The sequence below is a fragment of the Theropithecus gelada genome, chromosome 1 (genome assembly GCF_003255815.1).
Source record: "Theropithecus gelada isolate Dixy chromosome 1, Tgel_1.0, whole genome shotgun sequence".
NCBI classification, from domain to species: Eukaryota; Metazoa; Chordata; class Mammalia; order Primates; family Cercopithecidae; genus Theropithecus; species Theropithecus gelada.
In genome coordinates this window covers 185,808,679-185,825,238 of record NC_037668.1, presented here as the reverse complement: position 1 = coordinate 185,825,238, position 16,560 = coordinate 185,808,679, and the positions used below count along the sequence as shown (strand labels likewise).

Here is a 16,560-nt window from a genome sequence, read left to right as displayed (position 1 = left end):
AGCGCCCACAAGTTGTGAATTCCGGGTTCAAACCTTTGTGCACGCGAGGGCAGATGCTCAGGCTGGCTGGAGTTTGGAGAGGTAGAGACCGGGGTGTGTGGGCGCTTTGCTAGCCTGCCCTCCAGCTTTCTTCCCGCGTCCGAAATTAGCAAGGCGGCGGGAGCTCCGCGCGTGTTTATCCCCAAGTCTCTCTCTGTGTGTATGGGTGTGCGCGCGCAGAAATTTTTCCCAGAGGGAATCCGTCTCTGTCCTTCACTCCTGAGCGAGAGTCCGCGAGAGGGAATCTGTGCCGAGGCCAGAACAGGTGCCCAATCGTCGCGAGCGGGCGCGCGCGGCGAGCGCCGGGGTGTCCCGCCCCTGTGGCTCGCACGCTCAGCAGGGCGCCCTGGGCACCCTGAAGAGACCAAGGAGTCCCTCGCTCCGCTTGCCAAGGGGTTTACTTCCGGCTGCGACTTCTTTAGTTGTGCGGTAGCTACATCTTCGGGGTTTACTTTAAGTAAGGACCGGCTCACCCAGGGATGGTGACTACCTACAAACTAGGGCGCACGAGCGCGCCCTCCTGCGCTTCGGGTCTCCATGGCAGGGTTTCTGTCCGGCGATACCTTGGAGGGCAGGCGTATCTTGGGCTTCCCTAGGAAGTTTTTGAGAAGGAACTAGAAAAGTATAGCTTCATCCAAGCCTATTTAGATTGTTTCTTGACTGTATTCTATAGTTCTTCTTTGCGTGTTTTTGTGTCAGCTGCTGGCAAACAGTTCCACGTCTGTGTTGAGTTTACTGCTAAGATGTTTTCATAGAAGGCATTGGAGATTCACTGCTCCCCACACCCCGCACACAGGCAGGGACAGAGTGGGTTCTCAGTCTCTGCAAAAACGGAAACAGAAACGCTGGCAAAGGTGCACCGAGTCCTTAAACTGCTTGTAGCTCTGCGCTAGTGAGGAGAGTGTGTGAGTGGGGAAAGGGTGTGTGTGTGTTACTAGTGTCCTTGGTACCCAGTACATCTGTGCTGTCATGGCTGTGGTCCGTAGGTGACCTGTCCGTTGGGACCGCAATGAAGGACGATGGTCTCTGCTCTGACGGCCTTTCTTGTGATGAGAGACGCTCTGATTGTCTCACTTTTTGCTTCCCTTATTCAGGGACAACTTTGATGTTCGACATCAGGGAGTCGCTTTGCTAAAATGCCCAGAACTCACCTTCAGAGCTACAGTTTGCCAAGGCTGAGTCTAGGTTCACACTGTGGAAAACTTGAAGTATACAAAGGAACTTCCTCCCTGCCCCCCACCCTCACCCCCACCCCAGGGTGGCCCAGCGAGACAGTGTCTAACCTAGAGGGGGTGGTCAGTTCTCCCTTTTGTCCGAGTTTTGTGACCTTGGTTGGAGGAGGCATTGGCCAAAAGTGAGGGCCCATTCCCTGAAGACTTCCGGATCCAGCTTTTATTTCCTCTTGGAATATGAGTGGATTGTACCCTCTCTTGGAGCACATCTGGCTGCTGGCTGTTAGGCTGTTGGTGCTGGGACCAGGGGATAGGTCCCCATCACCCGCATATACACAACTATTAGCTTTCTTGGGACTGGGCCCGTGGCCTGAGAAGGGGGAAGCTCAAGGGGTCGTGGGGCCAACCCTTGGGCCTTCCAGGACAGCAGGCTCTTAAATCCTAGGGGAGGGGAGACAAAAGAAACGCTCCCCCACAGGGGTCCCTCCAGTCGCCAACTAGAAGGTTTGGGTTTCCGCCTCAACACAGACATGTTCGCTTCTTCATCACATGGAGTCACCATGAATGGAGCACTTGGGGACACAGATCTAGGTGTCCCCAAGCTCGGTGCCTCTAGTGCCCTCCTCTAGGGGCATTTTAGAAGAAGTGATTTAAATCCAGCTTATTTCAGCGGCAGCTGGACTATTCTTTTGCTTATTTGGGGATGGGTGAGGGGCATACCCTTTAGGGAAACGTTTCCAAGTGATGTAATAATTTCCCTCTCTTCGCTGGTCTTGCTCCAGACTTGGCCTCTTCCTTGCCACTGTGTCCCCGCCTCCCGCCCCCGCAGTCTCCTGTTCGGACTAACCGTTCGCGCCATCCATCGCCCTCCTGTTTTTTTTGTTTTTTGTTTTTTGTTTTACCTCGCCTTGGTCGCGCGCCCCCCGGAGCGGGCCTCGTCGCTCCGACAGCCCTACAGCTGTCCCTACGGCCCGCACCGACAGCTCGTCCCCGCCACCTCCCTCCGGGCTGTAGGGACGTCGAGATCCGAATCCTCACAGCGCCCGACCGGGGCGTGTCGGGTGCAGGTGAGGCGAGAGCCTCCCGCGCCGCCTCCAAAACTCTCTCCCTGGACCTCGGCAGTCCCTCCACGCGTCGGGGCCCTGGCTGGACGGCCCTGTCCTCTGAGGAGACGAGGAAAAGCGCGGGGCATATAGGAAGGTGGGGCGTTTTATCCGCCTCGGTTTTGACCCATCTGCCATATAGTCTCCCCAGGCACCGAGGGAAAGGATGACGGACGCCTGCGGCCGGATCCCTGGAGGGAGAGAGGGCAGAGAAGGAGGAGCCCCGCTGGGTCTCGGCTGGGGGTGGTATTTGGAATGCAGGCCTGGGGGTGTCTGTCGCCTTCCTTGTCTCCTAAAATGCTTCCGTCAAGCTCTGGCGAACCCCGAAGCTGTAGGAAAAGGGTATTTTATTTTGTGTTTGGTAGGGTCGGGGTGAAGGACTTCCCTGGGGCTTCCCCTCCTGGGGCTCCTCCGGGGTGCGTGGGGTAAATGTCCCAGTGCAGGTAGTGTCGCGGATCCGAGTCCCCGGGGTTGTTGACCGTCCTTCCTCCAGGCCATTTCTTAAGGGGGTGAGACGGGTTCACTGCCCAAGACCAGCTCAAACGCTGGTGCTGTTCTTCCTGCCTTGTCTCCTTGTACGAGGAACACACACACACACACACACACACATTTTGTGTGTGTGTGTATGTGTGTGTATATAATAGATTGAGATTCTATCATATTTCGAACATTCCGATACAGCAGCTGTGGGCACCATAGACCTCCCTCCCTGCGTCGCAAGAATATTCTCAGACGGGAGACAATTTTTACAGATGAGGCCAGCTGTCCCCGCCGGCAGATTCAGGCCTGATAGGTTGTGGGTTCCGATGTCCTAACTGCTAGGATCCCGTTCCAGCCCCTGGCCAGAGCTGCGCACACATAGAAGGGAGTTTGGAGAAACCCCGGGTGAGCGCAGCAGCGCCCCGCTTGGGAGAGCGGATGGCCGAGGACGCCCAAGGGGCGAGAGGGCTCCGGCCTCCTCCTTTCCAGCGCCTTGTTATCTGAGAGGCCCATGAGCACGGAGGGAAGCTTGGAAAGCCGCTGTCCCAGTGCGCTTGGCATGTGGAGTTAACTGTTAAAGCCGGACACGGAGCACGCAAGTGCAGCAGGTGAGGGGCAAAGGTCTGCAATGAGCGGTCCGCAGTGTCCCGGCAAGTCGTAAAGTCGGGACTGAGAAGAAGCAGGACCTCACTCAAGTTTATTTCCTCGCTTGGCCGAGGTCCGGGCTCGCCGAAAACCAGAGCTAGGCGGGGCTACGCAGGGCTGATCGGGAGTGGCGTCCTAGGGTCTGGAAGCGCGACCCACAGGACCTCGCTGCGACCCGGTCAGGGCTCCTCCGCCCCGCGGGCAGATGCCGGCCTGGGTGGCCCGGGGAACAGACCATGAATTCTTTAAATGAGCGTTTGCTGCGCACCCGTGGGCGGCGCACGATCCTGGGCACTCGCCCGGAAATCCTGGGCGTGCTCTGGGTTTTGCGGGGCTCGCCGGTGGAGGTAGATCTGGACAGGGCGGCCCTTCGCGGGTAGCCGGCTTTGCGCTTACTGCGTCCCGCAGCCGTGGGTAAAGGTCGTAGCCCAGAAGGGGGCAAGGGAGGGACCGCCTCTCTGTCCCCCCGTGCACCGCAATAGGGGTTCCTGCGCCTTGGCCCTTTCGGTCCATCCGCCCAGCGGTTTGCGCCCGTTTTCGGAGCTTATTCTCTTAGGTGGCCCGGAGGTCCGACTGAGCTGGAATTAGTCAGGCCCGGGACCCCTTTGCTGCCCTTTAAAGTGGTGGCAGGGACTTTTCCCGCAAGGATAGGCGAGGCAGGCGCGAGTGCGACGACGCTCCCATTAAGAGGAGGCGGGGTGGAAACCTCTCTTCCTCTCCAGGCCCATTTCGTTCCAAGCATTTGCAATGACAAAATTAAACCCCAACCCCGGCGACTCGAGTCTTCTGTGACTGTTTAACCTTGGGAAAGCGATGCTCCTATTTTCGGAGGGGTTCCTCCTCCTGGGAGCGGGGAGGCCGCCGGCGGGTCCGCCCAGCCCGCGCGTTCGGCGGGTGTTCGAGTCTCGGCTTCCCGCTTGGTTCCCCCAGCTTAGTGGACCTTGACGAGCGCTGGAAACGTGTCAGGCTCCAGAGAAACAGAGTCTCTACCTAGGCGGCTGAGGATGTCAATTAAAATCGACCAGGGGAGGGAGTTGGTGGTACTGTGCGCCGCCGGGGAAGGCGAGGTGGCACGGGCCGCCGGGTGCACCCACCGCACGAGAGGCCGCGGCTGTACTGGGACCGAGTGCACCCCTGTGTCTCAGGGGGTTGGCTTTGTGCAGGATGGGACTTTATTATATTTAGGCAGTGGGACAAATGTGTCTTTTAAAGGGATCTGAAGGGTGAAACTAATAAAGAAGGAAATGAATTACTAGAAAAGCCGTGGAGGGAGAAAACCCAGAGCAGCAGGAAGTTGAAGGAAGGACGACTGAAGCTAGGTGTATCTGCACCTGCCTCTTGACACGCCAAAAACAAAGCGGGGTTAAGGCAAGAATGTAGACTAAATGCTGTGAGGATTAGGGTAACGCGAGCCCTCAAGACGTCTCGGAGACCGCCTACAGGGCTGCAAATACCAGGGTCCATTTTTTAAAATCGAGTGCTCCTAGAGGTGGGGTGGGGGTGGGAGAGCCGGGAAACCAGCAAAGCAATTTCTTTCCATTGAGCAGACAAAAACTTGGGCCACAGGGGCATCCTGTATTTTGAACAGTGACCCGATGACCCCGCTGGCCAGGTGTAGACAGCCTCAAGTCCTAAATATTTGCATTGTCGTAACTTCCCTGTTGCCTCGGATTTTAATGCCCTTTCACTCTGCGTTACAGTCAATTAGTGATTACTTAGCACCCGCATTAGCAGACTGAAGCCGGAGACCCCAGTGCTGGGAGGAGAGGGAGGAGCCGGGGGAAGGAGGATGGGGCTTGCAGTCCTGCAGGGATGGAACATTAGTTAACAAGAATTAACCGTTCTTTCTATTACCTGGTTATGAAATCTGCTTTGAGCTTCTTGTTTTGGGCAGGAATGGTGGGTATTTAGTAGATTTCTCTGGCCGGGAAACTTGTGTCTTCTTCCTATTGAAGAGTTGTAGATGGGGGGAGGGTGGGTGAAACTTGATAAAGGGACCTTGTGCCTTTTCTTTCAGTTAAGGAAATTTTTCAGGAACAGAGCTGAGGAGCAGTGGAACGCATAGGGACTTGGAACCAGTTTAGCTGAAGAGAGGACAGAAGGAGTAATATTACCCACTTTGAGAAACCCAAGGTTAGAGACAGACTGAAGCAGCAGTTTGCTGTGGCAGCACCAAATACATGACTGCATAGACTGCTGAATTTGGAGAGGGCTGGCTGGGGCGCCGTTGAGGGGGTTTTACGTTTGCAACAGTGTTTTGCCTTTCTCCCTTCCTGGAATGCGCGTTAACAATGCCCATAACAGAGATGTGGGCAAATAGAGTCCACTGCTTTTAGTAAAATTCCCCCGGGGTCTGGTGGCTTGAATTTCTCTTTCTCCCTCCTCCTCCTTCCCCTCTTCCCCCAACTTCTTCTGTCTATCCCTTCCTTCCTTTGCAGAATCTTTGCGGGGAGAAACATGGGATTGTGCAGGAATTCACGGCACAGGACTTTTACACCGTGCAGGGCTGTTACTCGGGGGGTCGTGTAAAAGGCTGCACGGTGGTGGACCCATCTCTCTTTCTAGGCACCCTGGGAGGGGAGCACAGGTGCTGCCTATAGGACAGAAGCCGCCCTGGAGCTGGGCTCTTATTGTTTGTGGTAGGAAGAAATCAACTAAAATTAGATGCCACTGTGAGGTTTTACCTTATTCAGTCCTCAATTTTATAGGATCCCTGATCAAAATGGAGCACAAATCAACCATTTTGAGGCACTGCTCTTGGGGGTAGGTGGACAGTTTGGGTTTAATTGGTGAAAATGAAATGGATTGTCCCTTGGAAAATGGACTTTGGGGTTAACTGTATGAGTGGCTGACTGGAAAGTCGTCTTGGGAGGTGAGTCCTACCTCCTGCTGTAATTTCGGTGGATTTCTTTTCTCAGATCTCCCCACCCTATTCCCTCTGTCAGTCTGGGTCTAGCCACAGATGTTTTACTGCAGTACCTCACCCCCACATGTCTTTAAAGTATAATTTGCTTTAATTATGATGTTAGGGGGTTAAGGGATTGGTTCTGGGAATAGCTTAATAGAGACAAAACTTGCAGCCAAATTAATTGAAAGTTTCTTGTTATGAGGGAAACATTGCCAAACATATGGAAAATTGTTACAGAGTGAGACATCAGAAAAATACATTGTAGAGATTTAGCAATGATTAAATGTGAAAATGGAGTGGAAATAGATATGTCTACAACATTTCCATATACGAACCTGGATTTGTTTAATGTAATTTTCTGTTTTATTTGCAATTACTGAGAATATTTGATATCCTACTGAAGAATACTAATTACGTGACGGTGTATCACCTAGGAAATAATCCTATCCCTGCAAATACATATTTACATTGTATATTTCATTGTTACTCACCTCTTTATGTTAAAATATTATCCAAATTACAGCCTTAAAATGATAACATCAAAATTATCTCCAGTTTACTTTTGAATTTGCTGTTTTATTGAAGAGGTTACTATTTTTGACAAAGCCGAAAAAGAACAAAGGAGATTTTCAAAGGCACCCCAAACCACCGAATAAAGCAAACAGTAAAAGTGGGAAGGATTCTGGAAGGCAAGTGAAGGGCAAGGACGGCTTCAGGTGTGATCATTTCTGATGTGAGAAGGATTTTCTGACTTTTTTTTCTGGTGCTAGTCATTTGTCAAGACAAACCAGAAAAAATTAGAAATTAGATAAAAAGACGTGAGTACACTGATGCATTTTTAAAAATGTCAGTGGATATGATGATAGAGGATATGATTTACCTTCAGTGTGATGCCAATTTTTAAAATTAGAATTTTTCCAGTATTTTTGTGGCTAGCCCAGCTCTCTATGTTTAATGCTGCTGTCATCATCATGAACTACCTTGATGTTCAATGTGCCTTTTCTCTTTACGTTTGAAAGAATTAATGTTGGAATTTTGTGCTTTAGCTGTGTTATGAGATTATTACTAGGTTGTGAATATCCCTTACGAGGAATTTTATAAAAACATTTTGGAAAATTCTGTTATTGCCTCTTCAAGATATGCTGATTTAGAATAAGCAAGAATATAAAAACAGGAACTACAAACTGTTCAACAAAAATGAATATTCTTTAATGACAAAGAGCCAGGGTTGGGGGGCGGCATACACTAGATTTGTCATGGAAAACTGAGTCGTGGGCCTCAGGTTTTCCCTGTGTGGGGACTGCATGGATGAATCAGGCCTTGGTTCCTTTGGTCACAATTACCAGGTGATTTAAAAGGCAAATTGTGACCAGAAAACAGGATTTTATCATCAGCGGTGATGGTGGCTACTTTGAAATGGAAAGTTTTATTTTTGAAATATTTATCCAATAATAGACCTCTTAATTTAATTTTAATGTAACTATACCTCCGTTATAAATCTTTGACCTGGACATTTCAGAACTCAGGTATGTGTTTAGGCAGGCATGCCATAACTTGGTATATCCTGTGGTTTCACCTTGTTGATGCATTTTTAGAATTAGTCATTCCCAGACTAAATCAATGAGCCCCCCACTGACAGTATTTCCCAAGCCTGCCTTTAGAAAACCATCTTCCTTCTTTCTTACTCAGGGAACCTGAGGCAAGAGAACAGCAATGTCTGCAATTTGTTGTTTTCTCTTCCTTACGTGTGGCAAAGGAATGGAAAATTTCAAGAAAAACATTTGCATAATATTTCAACTGCGTATGCCCCACTTGGCGTCTCCTTTCAGTTAGTAGTCAGTAAAGAAACTTAACAAATAAATACAATTACACGTTTTTGGAAATATATATTGGCCAAATGTTATTTGAGACAAAGCTCAAAAAACTGCTTACTTCTGGAGGGAAATCACCAGCAAAAAGGTTTTGGGCAAAAATCCCAGATGGAGGTGGCTTTGATTGAGCCCAGGTGGAAGCCATCAGACCCAGAGAAAAAGAAGGTTTAGTCCTCATTCGGCCTCAACCTGTGTACCCGTAGGGAAGCCCCTTATTCTCAGAACCTTTTAAACATAGACAATGAATGTCTGCTTCACAGGGTGTCTGGGGGGAGGGAATGAGCTTGCCAATTTGAAGGTACTTGACCAAGTTCGGAGTGCTGGCGGTTTTAAGGTACTCAGAGACTGGGATCACAGCTCCCATTTCACAGACACAGCCACCCTTGGGAGCACTGCTGGCTGTCCCAAGAGGATGGCCACCCGAGCGGGAATATTGTGGGGTCTGCAAACAGGGAGCCCTGCAAGTGGCTCCCATGGACCCAGCTCCTTTTCTGGAAAGCAGCAAGGAAAAACCTTGTCCTGAGCATTAGGCTGTCAAGTCAAAGCATGAAACAAAAAGAACACTTCATCCAAAAGGCAGTGAAAAAGCAAAGGGAGTTAAAAAGCAAAAGCCTCATAGGAGGCATATCAAGCTGGCACAGCCATATGTTTGGCACATCAAAGTACAAATTTTACAAAATATTAATCTGGTCTCAGAGCACAGTTAAATAAACATCGTTCACTTTTAAAATTATTATAATCAAGATAAGGGCTCGCTATGTTGCCCAGACTGGTCTCGAACTTCTGGGTTCAAGTAATCCTCTCACCTTGGCCTCCCAAAGTGCTGGGATTGACAGGTGTGAGCCACCGTGCCAGGCCTAAACATTATTCCTATCAGTACAAAGTAACTTAGTTTTAAAAATATTTAAGTAGCGCATCAGCATTATGATTTCAATGGAAAGATCTGAAATTCTGACTCCTTTCCCCAGAAAGGTGCCTTTTCTTAAATATATTTTAGAAGTCATTGTCAGATATGTTGGCTTTCATATTAGTCTCTTTAGTGGAATTTTTTTTCCTTTACCCTTTTGATCTTCTGTGACCAAAGGGATAGAAAACACCATTTTTCAAATAATTAAAATCGATCAAACAAACACAAACCCTCTGTGAAATGTTTCATGGTGGCCCCTGGTTCCTTGAGAGCAGTTTCTTGGCAATGAAGAAACGTGAGTGGGGAATACAAATGCATGATATTTATTATCTCTCACCAGAGGGGTGTGGGCAGTTTGGTCTGCCACGGATCACATCAGACCTTTTGATCTCTTCCACTTCCCAGCTTTCAGAAACCACTAATGGAGGAATTTGGGGATTTAAAAATGGAATCCAGTTTCTGATGGGCCGCTCTGAAAAATAAGCCTGATGTGCCCCTATCACAATGCTTCAGGTGCTTTGAGGGCTGCCTATCACGTTGTGAGTTTTAAAAGCTTCCTCGATGAAGAAGGAGATTACGGCTACTGGGGAAGGGTCTGTAGCGATTTCTTATCAAGCAGGAAATAGTCTCTTTTCCTTTGAGCATTTAGATATCTCTAGGAAAAAAATGCTAGAAGCCCCAAACGTTAATTTGAACCCAATCTACCCTCAACCTGGATACATTACAGCAACAGTGAAGTAAGATCAGGCAGTTGTGGCCTCAACCTCCTCATTTTTACCAGCCACATGCTGGGGGAGACCAAGGTCTGGCAAATCTGTCCTCATTCTGCAGAGGAAAAAGTCTGCCAGATTTCTTTATTCCAGAAAGACTGAGCCCTTGTAATACTGCATTGTCTGCTGTTTATACTCCAGGATCAGGTTGATTAGAAAAGTGTGTGTCTTTGGAAAGCTTTAGAATTAAGGGAGTGGAAGAGAGTTCTGAGTGTTTAGGAGGGGGGTGAGGGAGGGAAAAGGTATATTAGGAAATAATGAATCATGAAGTAATTTTGATACACTTTAAATATAGACATGCATCTTGTTGGCAACTGGCTATTAGACCGTGAAGGAGAGAGCTAACCATTGGCCTTGGACAGTGGGACTATGGGGGCTCGGTGTTTTACATGCATTACCTGATGTGACCATAACACAGCTACCCCAAGAGTGGTATGATTATCTCCTTTTTATAGATATGAAAATCAAGGCTTGAAGACGTTAAGCAATTTGCCCAAGATCACATACAGGGTGGAATTTAGGATCTGAGCTCAGGTCTGACTAGATCTGGAATTTTTTGGCATTTGGAAGACCTAAAGGTTTGGAGATCTAAACTCTGAGCAGAACTGAAAACTTTCAAATTCTCCAAATATTTTTAAATTTTTGTTGTGTGTGTGTGTGTGTGTGTGTTTTCTTTTTGTTTTGTTTTTGTTTTTGAGACAGAGTCTTGCTCTGTTTGCCCAGACTGGAATGCAGTGATGCAATCATGGCTCACTGCAGCCTTGGACTCCTGGGCTCCAGCTATCCTCCTGCCTCGGCCTGCCTGGAGAATTTTTTTTTTTTTGTACAGACGGGGTCTCACTAGGTTGCCCAGGCTGATCTCCCAGTATTTTTAAGCCTTCTCCAAAAAAGTATTTGAAACAATGTTTCTACTTCCCTCTGCTTTTCTAGTTCACTCACTCCCTACTCTCCCTACTGCTTCAGGATTGGACAGCTCCCTCCTTCAGCTAAGCCTTCCTTTCCACAAACAGAGCTTGATTTCAGAACTGGCTTTTTTTCCAGAGTGGCAATGCCTCATCCCATGTATGAGGATGTGAGCGCATGTGTTTGTGTGTGTGTGTTTGTGTACATGTGAGTATGTGTCTTTGAGAATATGTGAATATGCATGTACATTTGTCTGTATGTATATGTGACTGTGGTACGTGTGTGCCTTTGTATATGTAGAAATGTATGTGTCTCAAAGTGTATCTTTATTTGTGATTGTGTTTCTCTGTATGTGTATGTATGTGTCTGTGCTATGTGCATGTCTGTATATAAGTATGGTGTGGGTATGTGTATATATATATATCTGCATGAATATTGAGTGTGTATGTGAGTGCATGTGAGGATGTCTGTATATGTTCATGCAGGTACATGTGGGCTTAGGTCTGTGCCTTGCCTATGTACCTCTGCATGACTGGGAATGCTCCGGTGGGCGGGCCTTGCAGATGGGGAGTGTATTGTTCTATGTGGTTTAGCATTTCCAAGGATTCTTTGGCTGTTCCAGGGACATTACTTTTTTGTTTCTGAGTTTACCCTCTGCAGAGCCCCAGCAGAGAGCGTCGTCACGAAACACTTATGGGCAGATAAGAGAAAAACTTTAATTTTAAGTGAAGTGACTCCTCATATTGGGAACTGAGTTATTAGATCAAATTTTGTCCTTAGTGACTCCAAGCATCTGCATAAATTCCAGTTTTAAAGTGGAATTTTTGAGATAGTAAATACTGCATGAAATACGTTGAGCTTATTGGGGATTTGGAAATTGTCTTGCCCCTTGCAAATTTTGGTTACAACTTTCTTTTCTTTCTTTCTTTCCTTCCTTCCTTCCTTCTTTCGTTCCTTCCTTCCTTCCTTCCTTCCTTCCTTCCTTCCTTCCTTCCTTCCTTCCTTCCTTCCTTCTTNTTCCTTCCTTCCTTCCTTCCTTCCTTCCTTCCTTCCTTCCTTCCTTCCTTCCTTCTTTTTTGAGAGAGAGGGTCTTGCTCTGTCACCCAGGCTGCATATCTGGGCTCACTGCAATTTCCACCTCCTGGGTTCAAGCGATTCTCATGCCTCAGCCTCCTGGGTAACTGGGATTATAGGCATGCACCACCATGCCTGGCTAATTTTTGTTTTTTTAGTAGAGACGGGATTTCACCATGTTAGCCAGGCTGGTGTCAAACTCCTGGCCTCAAATGAGCTGCCCGCCTTGACCTCCTAAAGTGCCAGGATTACAGATGTGAGCCACTGCACCTCTGTAAGAAAAGGGGAGGGGAGATAGTTCTCCCCTCCTCTCCCCTGCAAGAGGAGGTCAAGGCAGTCTTCCTCAACACCTCCTCCCTCAGGAGGAGGAGATCCGGTTCATGCACCAGAACTTTATTTCTGGTAGGAAACCTAGATAAACTGTTCTGTTAGCCTTTGTAAACTGTAAACATAATACTTTATTATAGGTTTAATTAAAAGGCTTATGTTGCTCTTTGAAAAATTTCCAGATAGTTTATATTTTTTACTAATCTAAATAATTACCTGGGGCCCACGTTGCCTGGAGTGTGGGGTCTGAGTTCACAGGTGTCCACATCCTCACCAGTAGGGATGGGCGCCATCAACAGGCAGGCACCTTGTAGCCGGAGGAGGAGATGGTGGACAGAGGCTGGTGCTTCCCACCCTCCCCTGGACATTAGGCGTCCATCCCATATGACACATGCACACTGGATGCCTGTGTCATCTCAGTTTGTGCCTCCAACGTTTCCATTTGCCCAGCTGTTAGGGAGCTCAAGAGGCCAGTGGTCTTATAATCCCTTGTCGCTATACATGGAATCGTGTTGAGACTCTCTCTCTGCCACAATTTCCTATCTAAAACAATGACAGGCTCCAGCCAAGTAAGGGGCTAGTTCAGGCCCCTTGAGCTCTCAGGCTGGGTTAGTCCATCTTCAGGAGAGCAGCAGCACAGGCTATTGGTTGGAATTCCGGCTCCCCCACTGTGGGCCTTGGACACATCGCCTGATCTCGCAAAGGCTCAGTTTCCTCAGCTGTAAAATGGGAATGGTAATTCCTCCCTCGCTGAGAGTGGTTCACTGAGGCCATACACACTCAAGCCCTGACGTGGCTCATAACAGGCTTCTGATGCCGGCGTGTACTACTGTGATTGGAATATTGGAGATCTTTTAGAGCATTTCCAAATTATCTTTGTTTAATCCCCACATCAAAATCTACAGTGGAATAGAAACGCTTTTTAATTCTTAACTTAAAGGGCACCCTTGGTAGGCCCCTTCCATTTTTGCCAAACCAGAGGGCCCTGGTTTGGTCCCAAGGCCTCTCTGTGAGGACCTCTAGTTTGGGCAACCCAGAGTGACCCAGCGTGGATCCTCTCCTCCAGGCTCGAGGCTGAAATGGCTTGTCTGTCTGCTTTTAGTGTTGTTCCTCAACATGATGCTGTTTCTGCTTACAAGCCTCTAAAACTCCCCTGCCCGCCGTTCCCTGCATACATTAGCCCTAATGTATTCTCTCTTGAATACTCATCAGATTAAGGCTCCCACTAGATATCTTGCTCGAAATAAATTTTATGGGCATACGTCCTCACCCTCATCCCATGCACTGGTGGCTAGGAGGAGAAATATAGCCAAATCTCTCCTCAGAGGGCTGGTCAAACAACAATTAGGTGGGAATCTGCGGCCCCTCAGCCCCTCTTGCCCAGGAGCCAAGGGAGGTGCAAGGAGTTGGGCTAGCTCCTGGCCCGCATGCCAGGGGCCAGCAAGGATGGTGCTTCATCTGGGTTCTCAAAGGGTTAATTGCCCCCCGGGGCTAGGGCCCAGCTCCTGGAAATCGAGATCGCACAAAGAAGCCCCTGACCTGACTCCCAGGGCAGAGGTGCGGCTGTGCCACTGGGGCATGAAGCCCTGCACGGCTCTGCCTGGCAGCCTCCTGCCACAGCTATGCCCTGCTGTTGGGGCTCAGTGGGCACATGGCACTGCCCTGTGGCACACAGCAGGTCTTGTTCACACATTCTGCTGGCTCTGCACGCCCTTTGTCCTTAACTCACTTCCCTGAGTTGGGAGGGCTTCCTGGTTGGGTCTCCCCTCCTCTCCCCTGCAAGAAGAGGCCTGGGCAGTGCTCCCAGACACCTCCTCCCTCAGCCTTTCCGCTGCTCAGCAGACCGCAGGGGCACTGAACTCAGCTCATGCTGGAGAAACCCGCTCCCCTTTGCCCTTCATAACTCTCCTGACCTGAGCTGTCCCCTACTTTCTCCTGCTGGATCCTGGGGGCGTCACACCAAAGGAGTTCCTGGCTAACCACCCTTTATAGACTGGCGGGCTCAAGGGTCACCTCCTCATCAAGACCTTCCAGGGCCCTCCAGAGATGCCAGCCAGCCCCTGATGGGCCCTGGAGGGAGGCCAGGGGTGTGGCTGAGTGAGTCCCTGCGTGGGGCAGACAGGCATGGCCCCAGGCCGCTGGCATAGTTGCTGTGTGAGGCGGCCACTCGGCCTCCACGGGACAGTCATGACATTTCTGCAGGGATGCTTGTGAGGGCTCCAGGAGAAAATGCCCAGGAACATGGGTGCCTAACTTGCCTTTCCGTGGGCTTGACAGTTATCTCCTAATAGTAGCAAGCCTGTCTTGAGCACCTACTGTATACTGGGGCCTGTCCTAAAAATTGTCCCTGTATCAATCCGTTTGCTCTTCACAACAATCCTACAGGCACTACTGTCATCATCACCCCCTTTTACAGGCGAGGAAACTGAGGCAGAGAGAGGCTAAGTTATTTGTCCAAGTTTAAAAAGCAGAGTCAGGATCCAAACCCGGGCAGCTGAGCTCCAGAATCCACATTCCCACCCCATGCCCTGCCCATCCCCTCACTGGGTGGAAATCCCTGTGGCTGTCAGGTGCTCAGTACTTTGCTGGGCACACTGGAACTCCTGGGTAAGTACTGATTGGCTGGACAATGTATTTCTCAAGGAGGAAAACTGTGGAGATAGACAAAAAAAAAAAAAAGAATCCTATATATACTGGGACGATTAGCAAGTGGGACACCTGATAGTTTTCATGGGATATTTTGGTCTGAGAAAGGGAAAGGGGTCAACAGGCAAGGCATGTATACCAGGCCTGACTTCCACACAAATACTGGTGGTACTGGGGCCATGAAGGGAATAGGCTGGGGCTGGGGTTTAACTGTGCCCAAGGTTGTCACTTCTGTGTACAGGGCTAGTGATGGCATTTGGTGATTGTCCCAATAGCCTATTTATAGGTTTTAAGTATAAATGTCTTAATAGTCAAGAAAGCCTTCTCTCTACATAGGTTTAGATGTGTTTAAAATTTTTCTTAGTACGTTGAGGGTAATTCCTTTATGTTAACACTTTTTAAATTATATCACAACCAACAAACATGATATGAATCAAAAACATGTATGAGGCCGGGCACGGTGGCTCACGCCTGTAATCCTAGCATTTTGGGAGGCCGAGGCAGGCGAATCACCTGAGGTTGGGAGTTTGAGACCAGCCTGGCCAACATAGTGAAACCCATTACTACTAAAAATACAAAAAGTAGCCGGGTGTGGTGGCACGCACCTGTAATCCCAGCTACTCAGGAGGCTGAGGCAGGAGAATCGCTTGAACCCAAGAGGTGGAGGTTGCAGTGAGCCGAGATTGTACTGCTGCACTCCAGGCTGGTCAACAGAGCGAAACTCTGTCTCAAAACAAAACAAAACAAAACAAAACAAAAAACCATGTATGATTCATGAGAGATTTGGTTTTACTGCTGTTGACATTTCGGAGTGTACAGGAGAAACTAGTGAAAAACTGTTTCAAGGTGAGCTTCTCAGACACGATTTGATCAATTTATTATTTAGTGATAAACATCCGTGGTGTTACCCTTGTGTGCCAGGCACCACGCTAGGCAGTGAGTGTTTAGACGAACAACGAGCAAAGGTGTCTTTTATAATAGGGATGGGAACCCTGGGGTTTCCAGCCTTGCGAGTGCTGTATCAGGAGGATACTCTAGGAGGCCAAACGCTTGCACTTTTATGTTTTTGTTCTTAGTACTTGTTGATTTGTCACCTTCTTTTTTTGAAAAGCACAGGGGAAAATGGCTAGCGATCCTAGCACTGTTTGTTCATCCAACCATGGAAACCTGACCATTTTGTAGATTTTGAAACAGTCAGTGACTCAAAATACTATCAAATGCCCAAGCAATCTCTTGGAAAGATGGGATGGCGGAGAAACAGACCTCAGATAGGAAGTCACCCAGGACAGGAACCAGATGGGGCGGTGGTTAGGGTTCCGTTGCAGACAACAGAGTCCACTTTCACTATTTAAGTGAAAAGTGATTAATCATCAGGTGGCAGGTGGCTTTCAACTCAGTGGAGCCCGCTGGGTGGAGCTTCCAGGATAACTCTCAGCCCCCCGAATTGCACTGCCTCTGCCGTGACTGACCAGGACAGTGCAACACCCAACACAGCACCTCATCGCCTCCGCCATGACGCACATCAGCACAAGGGGAGCCTGTCCCTCAGCTGTCTTGACATTTAGCTCAGTTTTGAATTCAAGTCCCTCCCAAGAGCGTTTGATGGAAGACTCAATCATCTTCAAAATGTGAGCCACAAGGGCATCTGGAAAAGCAGTTTCTAGCTTTCCTATCTGCAGCACAGGAAGGCACATTAGGATGAGGTATTGATCCAG

The 16,560-nt window shown here is 48.9% G+C and overlaps 1 protein-coding gene across 1 annotated transcript in view; it reads left to right on the top strand.

Annotated features, from left to right (window-relative positions):
• LHX4 (LIM homeobox 4) overlaps positions 1 to 16,560 on the top strand; it is a 44,457-nt gene that overhangs the window by 953 nt on the left and 26,944 nt on the right. The window lies entirely within an intron of this gene.